This window comes from Falco cherrug, chromosome 4, assembly GCF_023634085.1.
Source record: "Falco cherrug isolate bFalChe1 chromosome 4, bFalChe1.pri, whole genome shotgun sequence".
Lineage (NCBI taxonomy): Eukaryota > Metazoa > Chordata > Aves > Falconiformes > Falconidae > Falco > Falco cherrug.
Genome location: NC_073700.1, coordinates 101,898,035 through 101,911,743, shown reverse-complemented (window position 1 = coordinate 101,911,743; position 13,709 = coordinate 101,898,035). Strand labels below are relative to the sequence as shown.

Genomic DNA, 13,709 nt, shown 5'->3' with positions numbered 1-13,709 from the left:
GCTGTCACTGTTCCACACAAAGATCACCAGCATACCTTTAGTGTTTCCCTGACATGTACCCACCAGCATCCTTAGCAACCCGGTGTGCTCAGTTCCTCATGAGCAGGTCATTACTTACCGCTTGCATGATGTTCATTTTGGGGGTATTACAATTCAAGTGGCTGCGCAGCTGGTACCCTATAAAGAGTCTTTCCACATAATGTTATTTTTCATTTTTTGCCTCAGCGCAAGACCTGCTCGTGATTTATTGGCTGTAGGAAAGCACAAAGCTATAATTTTCTTTTATTGAACTCACTCTGGGTAGCCATCACTCTGCAGAAATGCAGATGGTCATCTTACTCTTATTCTTAGTGACAGGATGAATGCCACAACTCTGCTGACAAAGACAGCAAAGCAGTCATTTATAATAGTAAGAGGATCGTTCAATTTAATATCTGTATTAACTGCATGTAGTTAGGCATTTTGGACAGAGCTTTTATAAGATCCTTCTCTGCTAATACTTTAGGAATACACTGTATTAAGGCAAGTTTGCATAGCATGTATGCTGGCATCCAAGTGTAATTTCTGCACTTATAGCAAATGAAACAGAACTATACTGCACAGAAAGTGGCCCCCAATTGAACTCTGATCACAGTTTTATTATGTGTGTTTGAGATACGGCAGTTAAATAATTCTTCTATCTCTTTCCTCACTTCACACTTCAATTTTCCAGGGGCATCCACACTGCAGATGAAATTCTGGATCCGGATCAGAACCTATGAGCTTGAGTTGAATGAATGTATTTAACTAGTTCATTGCCAGTGGAATTAAGGAGGCAGTTGGCAGCTTTCCTTCCGTCTCAGAAAATGCGGATTTAGGGAATTGCTGGGACCAGCATGATGCACAGAGCACACTTCCTCTGTTCTGGGGTGAGAAGAGTGGCAGTGAATAATTCACCACACCTAGTGGAGTGCCCAGAGGCATGCTCTGTGATGACCAGTGAGTTTGTGGAGAAAGAAAATATGGCGTTGAATATTAAACAGAAAGGATCAGGTGTTTTTTTAATAAGCACCCTGCCTATTCCTGCCAAAGACCTTAACAGCTGAATCTGGAATGTGCTTCATTTTATTACAGAACCAACTATTGCTACAGCACTTGGAGAATAATTCAAAGAAACAAAACACAGATGCAAGTAAAATCCAGGGATTAGACTATTTAATCGTTTAGAATAAGGGGAGCTTTACCTAGCATATTCAGTGAATGGATTCAGAGCAAAAATACATCCAACATCTGCTAATGCCACATTTTAGTATTGCCTCTTCAATCAGCGTAAATTATACAGCTTAAGTGTTCATATCACCAATTAATCTCTCCTGAATCAGATCTGCATATTGGTTGCTTGAAATAGGCTTAATATAGTCATAATTGTACAAAACACGAATATCATTTTTCATAATAATTAGTCAGTCACATTGCTTTTTTTCTCGTTTTGTCTAAATGTTCATATGCACATTAGAAGTTGGCAGTTAAATTTTATCCGTACAACATCTCTCAATTACTCCAGGGGTCTGTCTATAGCATCTTCTGCTTAAGGCACCAAACCTGTGCAAAGTCTAGGTGTTCCATATGCAATGTATTCATTTCCTCAGAGGCCCATTTCACAGGATCACAGAATCATAGAAACACAGAATCATTTAGGTTGGAAAAGACCTTTGAGATCATCAAGTCCAACGTTAACCCAGGACTGAACTGATAATTTGAAAGGGTTGGAACTCTGCTCCAGCAAGCGTGTGGCAAGGAAGCACATTAAGATATTTCCCACTTTGGAAAAGGCTCAGGGCGAGGAACCAGGCATGCTGACCATCAGAGCATTTCCTTGCAAGCTGAGAGCAGGACATGAGCTTGCTGTGCGAGGGCCATGGAACCTTGCAAAGGAACTGCATTGTGCTGAAACTACCCAAGCATTATAATGCTTTTGCATAGCAGTTTGGTTGCCTCATTTGCTACAAAGACCCCAAAAGTTACAAGGACATAATTACTCTGACCTCTGCTTGTTAGAAGTTGATAGAGAGAGAGTTGATAGCAGTACCATGAACTGTCCTCATGTTTCATTTGCTGATGTGTTGTAAACCTTTGACTTGCTGCCAAAATTTAAGGTTGCCTATGAGATAATCCCAGCTAAGAAGTTCAGTTCATATGCATTTTTCTGCCCTTCTGCTGGAGACGGGGACATGATGCAGTTAGCTAAGAAAAGAAACACAAAAACTCCTGGGCTATGAATAATGATCTTGAATAAGTTCTTGGATTTGCAAAATGGTGATAATAATATTTACCCTCATATTAAATTTATAAAATACATCTCCCCTGCTGGAGTCTCTAAATCCCTGATTAGACCACCAACAATTCCCTTATACATTTCCTGCTGGTTTTAATCGCCTATCCCCATCTTTTCAAGGATATTTTCCCTAAAGAAAAAAAGTAAAGAAAAAGGCAGAAACTTTGCATTCAGAAATGAACAGTTACAGCTGCACTCAGGAAGAGTATGAGAGCTGGCTTGCAATAATAACTTTAAAGATACTGTAAATGCTTTATTAATCCATGCTGTTGACAGCTTTGAATGCCAAATTATCTGTGTTGCACTGAGCCATGAAACTATCCCGTGAGGTACCAAGTCCACCCTGAGACAACAGCGAAGCCAAAGCTTTGATCCTCAAGGCTGACTTGAGTAAATCATTATTTTTAAACTCTTTAATCCCTCATGCATCCATAACACATAGTTTTAGAAATGCATTTTACTTCAATTTCTTATTACTTCAGAATTCAGTCCAACTTCTACTGCAAATAAAGTCAGAGCTGCCAGAGGCTCCAGAGAGCAGAACTAGTCCTGCTCTACTGCAATCCTCCACTGAACTGATGAGACGACAGAAACAGTATGTCAGCAGGGACCATAGTTTTACCTTCTTTAGATGCTGCTTTTTTTTTTTTTTTTTTTAAACAGTGTCTTAGTGTAGCATTTTCTGGAGATGAGAAGGACAAAGTTTGGGAGCCTGGAGGTCCTAAACTTCAGCTCTTGCTCTCATGCCCGTTCATGAGATGACTGCTAGAAAATGACCGCAGGTAACACTTCATACCACACAGCATCTTACATCAGCTCAGATATACTAAGCTGAGGATTCAGACTTTATCCATATTGCTAAATAAAGCTCAAGGCTCCAAGTGACATTGCCTAGCCACTCTACATAATGTTTGGCCCAAGGTTTTCCTTTGGTCTTCTGTAGTCACCTCATAGCCTGAATGCATAAACATTATTTCACTGCATATTATTCTCAGTTCAGAGCATTTTGAATAATGTGATGGCTGTGTCTCAACTCATCAAAACAACATTTGATCAGCACAAAATTGAGGCTATAGGTTGCACACTCTGTGGTGCAGCAGAAGCCCTGAAGGTGCAAAGCGTCCGAGGATATTGTTTGAGGGTGGGGAAAACAAGCCCGGGCCCGACAACACAAAACAGTGCCAGGCTGCACAACAAGTATTAAGCACGAGGGATAATCAGCAGCCCCAGGAGCTCATTCCCTGGCCCCAGTCTCTTCTGCAGTATCGACCCAGCCACGGAGCCCTACATGCTCCAGCTACCCCAGTCCATACCAGACTCTCTACCCACTACAGACTGTACAGGGCGGCCTCAGGCTGCTCCTCCCTGTAGATACACCTCTTGTGCAGCCAAATGTAAACTCAGTTTCTGCCTGTAACGCAACGATAATAACATTTACCCAATTCCTTTCTGTAAAGTTCGCCTTATCAATGCCAATACACCATTCGCTGTATTGAAAAAAATGCCTTTTTTGTGAACACATATCCTGAATGAGGAAAGTCAACAGGGAGATGTTTTTTATCACTGCAACTGCAAACCGTATCTGTGATTTAGGCAGTCATTTGCAAAGTGCTGTAAAACACACCCAGTTCTGAAAGTGCCCCATCTACTAACTGTTAGTTCAAAATCAAAGGCCAAATGAGACCCTTCTGGCAAAAATAATTAGTGCCTCAATATTGCTGCAGCTTTCTGTTGTCGGAGAGGAAACCAGGGATGCTCAGCTGCAGGATTCCCCCCACAGATGCTGCCTACCGAAAGTATCACCAGCAAGGCTGAAAGGAGCTGTACATGGCTGATCAGAAATCCTGCATACTTCTTGCTTGGCTGATCTAAATGGCCATTGCTTTTCATGGTGCTACTGTAACTCAAATATCATTCCAGTTGAAGGAAGCTTATTTTGTATGATACACAGTGTCCTGGAAGAAAGCCTGTCACTACTGTCTCAAGCTTACGTTGCCAGCAGGAGTGAATGAATCTCAGGGAACTTGACAGTGCCTTTTGAAAGCAAGTTTCTTACTGGTCAGAAAAACATCAGATGCTTAGTGTGAAAGTGGTTGATAAAACAATCCCTTGCTTTGCCTGCTCTGCTCTTTTCAAAAATCTCCTTGCTGGAAAAAATGAACTGAAATGTGGATTATACATTTCTGTTTACCAAAGGCATATATTGCACGTATGGGCCAGTGAACCTATTTTCTAAATAGCATTTTAAAAAAAAATCACAACCAGCCAAATGTTTCAGATTTTTGCTCTTGCTTTTAGGGAAGCTAGATGAAAAAGACAGGGCAAGGCAGAAAAAAAAATGTAATTTAAAAGAGTCACATTTACTAGCATAAAGCATGATCGTTCATCAACGAATACTGTTTCTACTTAGTACTGCACACATGGCAAGGGCAACAAGTCCACACAGACCAAGCGAGGGAAAACAGGGAAAGCGTGCTTCCACCTACCACCCTGCAAAAAAGATGAATGCTGGCTCTCTGAGTTTTGCCCAGCAAATACCAATCCCTTTATAACAAACTTGCTTACATAAGCTGCAAAAAATGTCAGTTCCACCACCACCAGCGAAAACCCAACCCACAACAGAGGGAAACAGCAGACACCCTCCCATGCACAAAGCTCTCAGTGAGCAGTTTGGTGTCCTCACTTTTTGGTGCTTTTGTTGCTGTGTATCTCCCTTATCTACTTGGGACAAGCACCTGATTTCTACCATAGAAGACTGTTGCGTATAAGACGACACACATTTTCATGGGCTGCCTGTCAGTTGGTCATTCTGTCACTAACTTCTGCAGAAAATGCAGAAATCAGTGCTAATAACAATTCTGACAACATCATCGTTTCTGTATATTGCAGACCTTCACACTTGAGACATCTGTAGCTAAGCAGCACCATGCAGACTAGCTTTGCAGCAGAGGATTAACAATATGACCTCCGAATCACTTTTGCTTGGCTAACAGACTGAAGGCTAAGAGGGAGACAAGAAAGTCTCTCCAGGAGTCTGACATGAAGAATTTCCATATTGGCGTTTTTGAAAAGATAGAAACAGAAAGGAAAAGAAAAGCCAGTGAAACTGTCCTTTCACAGTTAAAACGAGCCATAAAATAATTGCTAATGAAGAAATTAGCATGCTATGAATACAGAATTTGCAACTGTAGATCTTATAAGAGAATCAATTAAGATCAGCATAATGGTAGCAATATATAAATTTATATGACAAAAAATTATCTTCAACAGTTTATTAATACTAAAAAGAATATGTTGCTAATATTACTTTAGAAAATATTATGTAAATGTTTTCAGGTATATATTTTTAATTTATCTGGCTATTTATATAAGTCCTTATGGCTACTATGAGCATGGTACAATTTCCAAAGGAAGTTCATTGCTTTTCCTTCACTTTTCTTCAAGGATGGGAGAATATAAAGATCATGAAAAACAGTCAAGATGCTCTATGTTTTGTCTATAGCTCTGCATATGCACTGTAGAGTTAAACATAGTTCTAGACTTCCTGGTGTAATGATGTCAATCAAAAGCTTTGCTATTTTTACAAGAAAAGATAAGAAATGCACAACCAACAACTGTTGAGGCCAACTGAGAGAAATAAAATGTGGCTCTAGATTCTGCTTCCACTTATAAACTCTCCCACAAATGCAGCAAGGAGCAGGCTGAATATCACTCAGAAATTATCATGCATGTACATGGAGGTACTTACCTGTTAAGACACAGCAAAAGCTTCATCTGCATTCTATGCAGAAAAGGAAACTGCAACCTGCCATCCAAACCAATGCCTTGGAACTGCAGGCACCTATGGGATTTTGGGAAGACAGAGAGATTGTATAAGCCAGTTTATTAGGAAAGGCAAAGAAAGGCTCTATGCAATTATCATAACAGTCAGACAAGCCCAAGTGCAGCTACATTCTGAATCGAGAGAACCGAAGACTAGTGAGACGCTTCTGATATTGGGTAAACGTCAATGACACCAACCACGCTACTGAAGAGGGCTAAGCATCAACAAAAGCAGGTAGACTGCATCCCAGGAAGACTAAGCTGGAAAGAAGTGACAAGATTTAATAATAAAAAGGTGTCAGCATGGGCAGCAGCAGCGGGAATTCTATAAAACTTGCCTTAATTTCCTTATCATCTCATCATCCCTACTTCCCATACAGTTTTGCCTATCTGAAATACCCTCTCCTTCCAGTCTTTGTCTTTTGCCATTCTTTCTCCGAACAAATGCTTTGGTCTTTTAAAGTCCACAAAATCAAACCTGAGCTAAGAAATGAAACACAAGATCTCAGAGAAGAAAGCACAAGTGGGAAGCCAGAGACAGGGAACCATTTAAATATTGGAAAAAATGCTGGCCATGGAATCAGAAAATGGATGAGCACATCCCTGTCCTAAAAATCCATGCACTTCCCACCATCCTCTTCAATTCAGACTGCCTCTTATGTCTGCTCCTTTCATCTAACAGAGTATAGGCTCACTCTACAAAATGTGATCACCATCACTCCCGTGAACCTTCTCAAATCTAGAGTAGCTTCTGCAGTCTTTGTAGTATGCTGCTTAGAAAACAAATGTACTACATCATGTTACTTGGGAGATCAGAAATATAGGGTGAATAGGTACATTCTTCACGTTAATATTTGGTCAGCTGAAGCTGAAAAACACTGCATGCAGAAATGCAAAAAAATTTTGAAATACTTGTGAATTTTAAACCATTACAGAAAGGAATATGGAATTAGAAATTTTCTCCAGTGACTTGGATAGATACATAAATTGCACTGTTCTTTCAGAACCACCCCATAAATGAAATCAGACTCACAGACGTGTTGACATGTGTTACTCAGGATCAATAAATAATTTAGTAATAACGCATTCTGAGGTGTGTAAGCTTTAGAATAGGCAGGGTACAGAAACAGGGTAATATCAGTTCTGTGAGCCCTTTCATGATCTTCACTTATTCTGTGTCCAGAAGGCTCCATGAGAGCAGCTGCATACAAAAGGAACTAGTCTTCACCTGCTTTGTATGATTAATAAACACATTCGTTGGTTATTTGGTTAAATATCTTATTATAACTATGCACATAGGCAAAAAAATGTTCTGGTTGTGCAAGTCTTTATCAGGCTTATGTACAAAGCGACAACTACATCATGCTAATATAATATAGCTAATATGTTTATTAATATGTGGTAAATATAGCTAATAATTTATATTTATTATATTTCAAGTATGCATATAAATACAATATCTCCCAGTTCCAAACATCAGTGTTTCCTTGTTTCCTTTAAGCTGCTCATGTCTGCTTGGAAAGGGTATTCCTGAGGCTGTTCTAAACTACTCTCAAACTTTCACCTCTTGCGCCTCAACTCCTCACAGACCCTTGAATCTCAAGCAGACCACAGGATTCCCCAATCTGAGAAGAGCTGTAATTTGTAGTTAAAAGGCATCTCGAGATAAACTGGGCCTTCTGCTTAATTATAGCATAGTATGGAATCATTCTGTACACCGTGCAAGTACAGACAAGTATAGTGGAATATGTTCTCATCCTTTGACTACAAAAGAATGGTGTAATAGAGGATGGTCAAGTCTCTAGTTCATTATTGGATGGGTAAAAACAAAGTATGGCTTCTTTTGACACCCAGGAGATATACATTCTGCAAGGGCACTGTGCAGGCATTCTGTAGCCTACACTAGAAATGTCTCTGATATAACATGAATAAATGTGAGATCTGTGGTCTACAGATTGCATTTAGGCAAGCAGATATAGCAGCAAAGAAAAGCTTGTTTTTAACAGGGTTTCTGGCATCTTGGAATCACATTCTGTGAACTGTGTATTTGAACTTGAAACTTCTAGTACAGTACTAGCATACTTGTTTCAAAGCAAGAGATGGCCTGTAACTGGTAACATTCAGGAGACATTTATACACCCACTTGCAACATGCACAGATAAAACCTAAACAAATATAATACAGTGTTTAAGATTATAATGCATACATATCTCAAAACTGAGTGCTGTAGAAAAGAGACATATGGGTAAGAGAGAATAATTTCTTTCAAATGCCATAAATTATATTGGAATGAAAATATTGCATGCTGTCTGTGAAAGATACTAAATTCATTCTATTTTATATATACACAAATATTTCATCACTTTGTTAATTTAAAAGGTTTCTGCCTTTTCACATTTCCCTATGATTAAATCGAATCAATTACTTATGAAAGATTGCACGTTGCCAGTACATTTCACATGGGCCCAAGGACTGTGCTTTTTCCTTCGTTAAGCAACAACATTATTTATTTGGACCTGGGTGGCCCGAAAGTAGCAATCATGGGGGCTAGATCTGAGTCAGAGTTAGCTTCACAAGCTGGGATGTCTCTGCATCCCGGCAGTAAGTCCCAGTCTGAGTACAGATGAAGGGCACACGTACTTTGTCCTCTCTTTTCCTACGGAGGTAGTTGGCACAGTTCAGATTCTGACCTTGGGCTGGTACAGATGTCTGATCAGCAGAGTAAAACATGCTGCCCCAACGGCTATTCCCCGCCTCTTCCAAGGAAGAAGCTGCCAGCCTCATGGAAACACCCCACAGCCTCCATCCACTCCACAAATCCAGCAGCAAAATCTTGCAGCTTTTGGACTGGCAGCACCAAAGTACATGTGCAATTTTAAGCACATGAACTAACAAGACCTATGCACAGTACTCCACTGAGTGTGATACTACAAAGGTATTTAGAGCATATCGAAAAATTCCCAAACCATCTCATCAACTTGCCACAACTTTGACACAGAGACACTAACACGAGAGTTATTCAAGCTCCAGCTGTATTCATCCTTTAGCTGTTTTGCTTAACGTTTCCACAAAACTGATAGACTTACTGGCACATTTTTTTTCATTAGTAAATAGACTGACATCGTATCAGTCACCTACCGGCTATCAAAGAGTAACAAAGCTCCATTTCAGCTGGCATAGGCCACCTTTTAACTGGCTTTGATATGAATGCCTCGGGTTATTATATGCAACAGCACATACACAAAGCACATCTCCATTAGATCCCAAACCGTGCACCAAAGCTACATTTAGGATCACAGAAAAAATGCAGACGCTTCAGAAACAGAAGATACGTTGCCACGGTAGGAAATACAATACAGACAATGCTGAGAGAAGGAGAAAAAGAAGTCGGTAGGGTTAAATGAAAAGTTCAGTCCAAATGCTTAGCAGTGTGAATGCAGTTGTCTATCAGACAAAGAGCATCGTTTCCAATACAATGAAAACTACAAAGTTGCTTTTTGAACTGGTCAGAGCCCAGGAGACTTCACATGAAATGAAAAGCAGAATGAAGAAATGCCAAGAAGGCAGCGAACTGTTTAAAGATCTTTCCGTTTAAAAAAAATAAAAAAGACACACACACACAGACCTTTTAAGCTAAAAAAAAAAAAAAAGAGGCCAGAAAATAAATATAATTTTACATAATTTTTATGTTCAAACATTCCAACTGGTCTTGAGCACAAAGTAATCTCCTAAGTACTGTCAAACAGAGCTCACCAGTGAAAGCACTTCCCCAAGTTTTATTGCAATAGCTTAAATTTTATGGAGGCAGTTAAAAGGGATGTGAAGAAGAGAAGGTATTCTCTTAGCCTTTTATGACAGGCTTCACAAATTGTTTTATTCTAAGGAAACAGCTGTACCTATTTCCTACTGTATACAATAGTGATGCCTAGGAAATGATTACTTCTGTAGGATCAATTGTATACCAGGATTCTTTTTATTTTATATCTGATTTGGTCTCCAAAGATATTTCCAGCATTAAATCCCTGTCATTTCTTGGCCATGTAGAAAATCAGCAATGGGTAGGCGTATCATGCTGCTGTACCTCTAGAATTACTACAAAAGACTTAGCAGGACTGGAAAAAAAATGAATTGTAGGAAGAAAAATCTATTTAATCCAGAAACATATTCAGAGATATAGCTCAGGTGTGGAGGAATGATTTAAGATTTAGTCTTTCCTTTACATTTAGCTAGTCATTAGTGAGAAAAATGCTTCTGGAATATCTTTACAGAACATGAAATCAAAGCAGGGGTGAATAGCAAATCCAAACAAAAGGAGAAAGCGTTTGCTATTCAGATCTGTATCTCTGTGAGGAAGAGACTCTCATTATTCCAGGATGTGTGCACCAGATGAATGTTAATCTTTGCCTTGTTAAGGTATCTGGCCAAGTTTTCCTACAGGTGCCCCAAATAATATGATTCTAATTTGCAGACACAGCACCATACACAGGCATCCAGGCAAGGATTTCCAGAAGGTCAAACAAAGAAGATGCCACCTTCTGCTGAACCTCAGCAAGAAGTGGACGCTTAACTCATCTAGGTGTCTTGGCAGATCCAATCTGGGGACACAGGACAACCCTGAAGGCTGACATTTCCGTTGTATAGGACAAGGAAACGTTTGAAAGGGCATGTTTGAAGAGGTGCCTGTACAGTTCAGCATTAGTCTTTCAAAGCTTCACCATTATTGCTTCTACATTCAACAGCTACCTATATTCTAATTCACTTATAAAAAAAAGCATCAGTCTTCATGAGGGTATTTTTTTTTTTTTTTAGAAAGTGAAATTTATATCTAGATAGAGCTTTTCACCTGAGAATCAGAGTAAATTTCCTAATTGTAGCAGTGATATTGATTCCAGGACATAAGGATGGGAAGAAGAGCTGTACCATGCTGCATCTCTGCCATATCATCAACTCTGCCACTGGCCAGTACCCCTCTGCCTAGAGCAGAGTGGAAGAAAAGAACCATTTACCCACAATACTGCCCCCAGCTTCTTGCAGTTTATTGAGTCAGAGGTAAAAACTTCCTCTTCAGCAGCCCTACTTGGATTTGCTTCCATGAGTCTGTCAACTGCTCCATAAAACCAGAACAGTTTTCAGCATCTTGTGTTGATAACTTTCTTGACTCAACTACACACAGAAGTGCCTTTTTTTGCTGTGAAACTACCACCTTCTGATTTCGTTTGAGCTCTCCTATGTTTTACGCTGGAAAGGACAATGAACTCTACTCACCTTCTTTATATCAGGCTTTACAGACTTCCAGCGTGTTGTCCCTTTGTCAACTTTTCTCCAGGCTAAACAGTGTTAGCATAGTCAACTTCTTCATATTATGGAAATTTTTCAATACCTGTGATTACCTTGGTTTTTCATCTCTCTAACTTTTAAAGTTATTTTACATTTTATTTTAGAGGAAGGAACCAGAACTTCTTAAAGCATTCAAGATCCAAGCCTAATGCGAATTTATACAGTGGTATAATAATGTTTCCTCAAAGTCGTAAAGACAGCTTGCTTTCATGATATAAAAATAGAGAGATAAAGCATCGGGACTTAGAGTTCAGTATCTGTAAGAGGATTTAGACAATATTGTAAAATATCCTTGCTGTCCTAAGGGCAATCTTATTTTCATATATATCCATATACATCCAAGAGAACCTACAAATCACTACAATCCAATAGCTAACAAAGACTCATGTGCATTACCTCCTGGTTTATGATTAGGCAGAATTACAGTCCATCAGCTAACACCCATATGGTTGCTACTAATTCTGTCAAATTATTAAGTCATGAGATAACACAGTGGTCAGCCCATTAGAAGAACCTAGATGAAATCAGGCAGAAGACTGTAATCATTCAGCTTACTCTTCACCTGCCCAGTGGTGAGGCAGACACGGGACTGGCAGGAACAACTGCTGCTCCTTTTGAGGAAACAGAGTTAATGAAGTTGATCAAAGTTTAAAAGGTCCACCAAAGAATTTCCCTTGCATTGAAGCCCTACACCAGACAGGTGGCAAAAATATTTTAAGTTCTCTGTTTGGTTCTTGCAGATATTTGCATAACAAACAAATGTTAGATGACTGTGATAGCCTGTGCTCCGTAGCAGCTCCTGGCTAACAGCGGAGTGGGTAATGCTCCATGCTGAGGTGGTTGGGCTGTGAAATTCCCTATGACAACCCGATAAAAGCTGTTACATCTCCTCTGTAAGTCTGGTAGCAGAAAACTACGCCTTCCTCTTTGAATGTTGTAAAAGTGTTATCAGGTTGAACGGGATATTCCGCGTCATAAGCAAAGGATGTGTAAGTGAGGCGATACACTGAGGCACAGCACTGCTTTTCTTCCCTGGATCCCTTCCTCACAGCAAAGTGCCTGCTGAACTGTGTGTGGGCATGTCTCTTCAGACCAAAATGGGACAAGAAAAAGTTGTTCCCTCCTCTTTAACATCACCCTTTAGTTATGGAGCCCTCAGCAAACCACAGCAGGAATAACCAAGGGACTTAAGGCTGTATGCTGGAGGGAAAGGACAAGAGAGCTGCACTAATGTACACATACAGATGGTGTTCACACATTTCTAATACATCCAAACTTAGGCTTGTCAACTGGTCTGCAAGAAGTAACACCAGATCATGATGATCCAGGTTGCAAGGTCAGCCAACAAATATCCTGGGAGCTGCTCCTCAACACTGCAGAAAATCAAAGGGAAAAGTAACTAGCATTTTTCGGCTCCTGTGAGCTGTTCAAAATTGTTTTATATGTAGGGACGTACATCATTCCTTCTTGTAAAGAATATCTATGGTGCCAATTTCCTACCAACACTATACAAACTGAGACAACAAGCAAGTACCTGGAACTAGATATATATTACTTGGCTGAGCAGACTAAATGCAATAAAACTGAACTGACTCCCAAGAGTATTTTAGTTATTGTATATACCACCTTTAACCACTTCTCACTCTTTCTTCCAAGAATTTAATAGAAGTACAAAGGTTTATGGGTGTTCAAAAAAAAAAAAAGTTAAGATTAAGATTAGCACTAGGAGAATGTTTTCCAGAGAAAGCAATGCCAGGGTATATTGCAGGATGTTCTCACTCAGATGTCTAACAGATAAGGACGTATTTTTGGATAAAGCACTGCACTAGAAATAAGGATACTTACATTCAATCGGCAGCACTGCCATTAGCTTCCTGCTTGACCTAAGGCTAGTCAGTAAATTACTCTTTTATTCAATTCTTGTCAGTGAGGACAATAATAGCTATTTTTGCCTACTTGTGCTTATTTAGACAGGAAACCATTTGAGGCAGAGACTGTACCCTCACGTATACAAAGCACGTATTGCAAAAGAATTCTGATCGTTTGCGTTGCTGTAATAGGAGTAATTGTACATATTATTTCCTCCAGGTATTCCCCTGTTCTTTGAAAGTAAACTCCTGGATCTACAGGAAGGCTATGTAGTCACCACTAGAGGCAGGGTAAAACTGTGTATAAAGAAAGATACCCTGAGGTAACACAAGTACAAGGATATTTATATGTTCATGATGTATATGAC

At 39.6% G+C, this 13,709-nt stretch overlaps 1 protein-coding gene across 1 annotated transcript in view; it reads right to left on the bottom strand.

Annotated features, from left to right (window-relative positions):
* Positions 1-6,145, bottom strand: part of GADL1 (glutamate decarboxylase like 1) — a 131,827-nt gene extending 125,682 nt beyond the window's left edge. The window contains exon 1 of the mRNA XM_055709956.1: positions 6,063-6,145. The gene's annotated coding sequence lies outside the window, so the exon portion shown is untranslated. The remainder of the gene's footprint in view (positions 1-6,062) is intronic.
* Between the last annotated feature and the right edge of the window lie 7,564 nt (positions 6,146-13,709).